At 35.2% G+C, this 5,261-nt stretch overlaps 2 long non-coding RNA genes across 4 annotated transcripts in view; both read left to right on the forward strand.

The window, feature by feature from the left end:
• Nucleotides 1-509: 509 nt before the first annotated feature.
• Nucleotides 510-5,261, forward strand: part of LOC110464465 — a 6,222-nt gene continuing 1,470 nt past the window's right edge. The window contains exons 1-2 of one of the 3 annotated variants that reach the window (XR_002464496.1): nt 510-1,020; nt 1,201-1,268. This is a non-coding gene — a long non-coding RNA (uncharacterized LOC110464465). The other 2 variants (XR_002464495.1, XR_002464494.1) reach the window with 2 other exon arrangements.
• Nucleotides 1,831-5,261, forward strand: LOC110464466. Its single transcript, XR_002464497.1, has 2 exons — nt 1,831-1,903; nt 2,556-5,261. It is a non-coding gene; the product is annotated as an uncharacterized LOC110464466 (long non-coding RNA).

Below are 5,261 nucleotides of genomic sequence, written 5' to 3' on the forward strand. Positions count from 1 at the left end.
ATATCATCGTGAGTGGGCATACATTATTACAGTGTATATCATCGTGAGTGGGCATACATTATTACAGTGTATATCATCGTGAGTGGGCATACATTATTACAGTGTATATCATCGTGAGTGGGCATACATTATTACAGTGTATATCATCGTGAGTGGGCATACATTATTACAGTGTATATCATCGTGAGTGGGCATACATTATTACAGTGTATATCATCGTGAGTGGGCATACATTATTACAGTGTATATCATCGTGAGTGGGCATACATTATTACAGTGTATATCATCGTGAGTGGGCATACATTATTACAGTGTATATCATCGTGAGTGGGCATACATTATTACAGTGTATATCATCGTGAGTGGGCATACATTATTACAGTGTATATCATCGTGAGTGGGCATACATTATTACAGTGTATATCATCGTGAGTGGGCATACATTGTTACAGTGTATATCATCGTGAGTGGGCATACATTATTACAGTGTATATCATCGTGAGTGGGCATACATTGTTACAGTGTATATCATCGTGAGTGGGCATACATTATTACAGTGTAATACAATGTATATCATCATGAGTAGGAATACATTGTCACAGTGTACATCATCATAAGTTGGCATACATCATTATAATCTAATACAATGCATATCATCATGAATGGGCATACATTATTACATTATTAGGTTATATTTGCAAACATTTGAATTTGCGACAGAAAGGATTCTGTTTCTATATTAACAGTGATTTAATTAATCGTGGAAAAAGGATCGTACACACAACAAAAATATTAATACTGTCAATCAATCTATCTTATGTATATTTTACATTGTGAACTATGTATCAAGGTTTTGTCAAGTTTCAATAATACAGTAATAGAATTATCAAGGAAGAATTAAATTTACAAAGATTCTCCTCGAGTATTAATCATTAATGAGAATAAAGTGTTTAAGAGAACTCCCTGAATCAAATAAACAGACAGCATTAGGAAAGATGAGTGAACAAGACGTGGATATAGGTAGGAGCTCATCTAACGGTTGAGTGGACAAGACGTGGATATAGGTATGATACAATTACCTCAACCCCTCACACCCTCATCTAACGGTTGAGTGGACAAGACGTGGATATATGTATGATACGAATACCTCAGCCCCTCACACGCTCATCTAACGGTCGAGTGAACAAGACGTGGATATAGGTATGATACGAATACCTCAACCCCTCACACGCTCATCTAATGGTCGAGTGAACAAGACGTGGATATAGGTATGATACAAATACCTCAACCCCTCACACGCTCATCTAACGGTTGAGTGGACAAGACGAGGATATAGGTATCATACGAATACCTCAGCCCCTCGCACGCTCATCTAACGGATGAGTGGACAAGACGTGGATATAGGTATCATACGAATACCTCAGCCCCTCGCACGCTCATCTAACGGATGAGTGGACAAGACGTGGATATAGGTATGATACGAATACCTCAACCCCTCACACGCTCATCTAACGGATGAGTGGACAAGACGTGGATATAGGTATGATACGAATACCTCAGCCCCTCACACGCTCATCTACAGTTGAGTGAACAAGACGTGGATATAGGTATCATACGAATGCCTCAGTCCCTCACACGCTCATCTAACGGTTGAGTGGACAAGACGTGGATATAGGTATCATACGAATCCCTCAGTCCCTCACACGCTCACCTAACGGTTGAGTGGATAAGACGTGGATATAGGGATCATACGAATGCCTCAGTCCCTCACACGCTCGTCTAACGGTTGAGTGAACAAGACGTGGATATAGGTATGATACGAATACCTGAACCCCTCACACGCTCATCTAATGGTTGAGTGAACAAGAAGTAGAAAGTGGAGAGCAAATAAAGAAAGCCTTAGGTAGCAGTCTACAGTAGAAATGGCCTGACTCTGAAAAACAAGGCACATGTCGAGGAAATGTAAACACAGCAGATTAACCCTACACAACACATATATACATGTATATATATTTGTAAACTGCATTATATTTACAATACACATAAAGCACTGAGAAGTGTATAAACCTCTTTTTTCTATGTATGTCACTTATGTGAAAACCATGGTTACCACATCAAAAATTACCAAAAAATGCCAAATAATGCTGTTTTTGACCCAAAATTTGACCCCCGCAACTAGTATTTTTTTTCCTAAGTTCTGTCTGAAATTAAAGATTACCTACTTGGTTGCAGAATTATCTGGGTCCCAGTAAAGTCGTAAAACTTCATTTTTTGCAATTTTGCGTCGTGTGCTGTTGTCAAAAGTTTACCTCCTGTAAAGCTAGCTTTTCATGTGTAGGCACCCTTTCGGATTATGGCCAAAATATTATTCTCGAACCAAAAAAAATCTATTTTTTTACAAATGTGAAGCTCACATAACCCACTTCATCATGCTTATACCAATTTTAGTACAGTTTTATTTTTATATTTTTTTTATATATCATTATACAGGGGTTAGCCAATTAGCAAAAATATCACCCATGGCCACAACCCTCTACTGTATACTGCTACCTTAGGGAAGTGACGTAGATATAGGTATGATAGGAACTCAGGCATGTAAAGCAGGTGTTGTGTGTTAAGGTGTGGTCATGTCAAAGTCACGTCCGACTGGTTTGGTCACATTCCACAGAACACGTGTACACTTACTGGATCAGGTTACGTATACAACAGGTCACACAAGTCATGTAAAACAGAGCAAACTCCAATACTAAAATATCTAACATGGGTTACACACAAAACTGAAGGCAACACATGCTCTGTTCCTGATGTCATAGCAATCTGGAGCGACTTTCAGAGCAAATAATAATATTGATGTCAAAGCTGTCATCAGGGTTCTCGTTAAAAGCCGTCTATTTCCGTGTCTACAACCTGCTATTCTTTAAGAAATATTGAGTTTTTTTTTACAGAATTGACATATCCATACCGTGATGATTTGATCAATATCAGCAAACAACAACATTGACTTAACCAGTTGGACAGAATCAATCAGAACTTCCGGGTCTATTTCACGTTTCTACTTTTATTCTCGATCGTTTACATAAAACAGCAAGATCACCAATGCGTTTGAATTATACCAAGGCGCAACAGTACTGACAAACGTCTTATTGATATAGAACCAAATCGGTGAAAAATGGAGCTGTCAAAGAAAGGAAAAAAATATAAACGATTTCTTTGTCGCCCAGAACAGAAATACGAGTGATTTGGGCACTGTTATTGGCAAATGTTCATATTTGCTTTTAATCTTATCTAAACTGTTAGCAAGTTTTTTCTGTCGGTAACTTCTGAATCACGTTGCGATTTGTAAGTGAAGTCATCAGTCGCGAGGAACACCCTATCAGTCTCGTGAATTTTCATGAAATTGCAACTTTCAAAATGATAATTAGGTGTGTCTCGTAACAAGCATCAGTATAATTTAATTGCGAACTTCAAAAATACTCAAAAGAAATTCTTAGATAACGGCAATGTTCCTGGCGATAATGATGAGACATTCACATTGTGTTCATAAAGGGGGGTAACTTGTGGTGTACGAAAAACAACATCCAAATGAAGTGTTGACAGTTTTGTAACAACTTCTACGTCAAAATTTTGAAAATTTGAGATATACATAGCAAAAATGACCTGTAATGATGTACAGAACATTAGATATTAAACAAACTATGATGGAAAAAAGTTTTGTTTTCGTTTGACTTTTTTGCAGTTCTCTAGACAACATTTTTGACCAGTTTGGTGAAATTGGGATATATATATTTACACCCACTCAACATTTAAACATTCTACTTATGCATTTTATATCTGTCAGATATCTAGACAGAGACTTTCAGTGACAAGCCCCAAGCTGGCTCGTGCCCATGAATTGACTTCTCATACTTAAATTGGTATCTGTTTTTAATTTAATGATATTAAAAAAAGTTTCTGAAACACCTCTCGACATCTGGAGCAATGCAATTTTTGTATTGAGTTTTCTACATGTGTTGATTATTTACAGTTTTCCGATATTTTAACAACATGTTGTTCAGGCTGGCAGGCAGCTTCCTCAACCCTGCTTAAGTCTATTCATTTGAGGATTTGAAGAGGTAATTTTTAAATTGATATACTCATTGGATTATCTTCACATAATTGATGTTGTAAATTGTAGTTATTATTTATTTTTAATTAAAAACAAAATTTCAAAATATAATTTGATCAGATTTTTCACACTTTCCTAACAAATATATTTCATAAATTTCCAAGAGGAATTGGTAAAATAAAGTTGAAACTCGCATTTGTTTTTGTTTTATTATGAATATAAAAAATACTTGAAACTGGCAAACAGATCCAAAAATGATAGTTGTAATGTGTGGATTTGTTTTCAAGTCTCACTGAATTTGAAACATCAACAGATAAAGCAAAAGAAAATATTTTTCAATTGTTTCCATAAAACTTTTATGAAAAACTTCCTACAAATTTCATGTAAGAAATTGTTAATTACAACACTCAAAAGTGCTCAAATGCCACCTACAGTCATCTACAATTTCAAAACTTTCTGGGGGAGACTCATGATTTGCCTTAATCCATGCTCCATTTCATGCATTTTTCCTCGTTTTCTGTGATGTCATTTTCTGGGGTTCCTTATAACGTTATCGAAACACAGTTTTACTAACTAAAAGATATGTTCCTGAATAATTATTTGAAAAATATATCATACATTTGTGTTGACTGCTTTTCAAAGTTTAACAAGATTTTAAAATAACACTGATTTTGCTACACAATTTTATTTTTTGACTTGCAAAATAATGTGAGTAAAATTTAATTTCCAAGAATAAATCACCATATCTTACAACTAATTCCATAGGAAAATGTGAAAATATTGTCAGATAAATAATCTGTTGATTTTCTATCAGGGGATCATATTTCTTTTCAGTTGCACAAAACTGCTCCAATAATATTACAACATTTATAATAGTGCCCTATATAATTTGTAAAATTACTCTAAGGTAAGGTACACGTGAATAATAGTATTCCTACAGTGACAGTTATAAATAAAGTAGATCAAAAGGTATACAAATCAGCATTACACATGAAATAACGATACATTCATCTCAATATGCATACAAATAAATATATATAGGGTGGTATGTACATGACATCTGTACAAGAGCCTAAAATGAAGACTTCAAGATGTGGGTCTTTATATCCTTCTTTCTTCCAAGAAAATTTAATTACAAATTAAGACAGAGATGAAC

The sequence above is a fragment of the Mizuhopecten yessoensis genome, unplaced genomic scaffold (genome assembly GCF_002113885.1).
Source record: "Mizuhopecten yessoensis strain PY_sf001 unplaced genomic scaffold, ASM211388v2 scaffold10989_2, whole genome shotgun sequence".
NCBI lineage: Eukaryota > Metazoa > Mollusca > Bivalvia > Pectinida > Pectinidae > Mizuhopecten > Mizuhopecten yessoensis.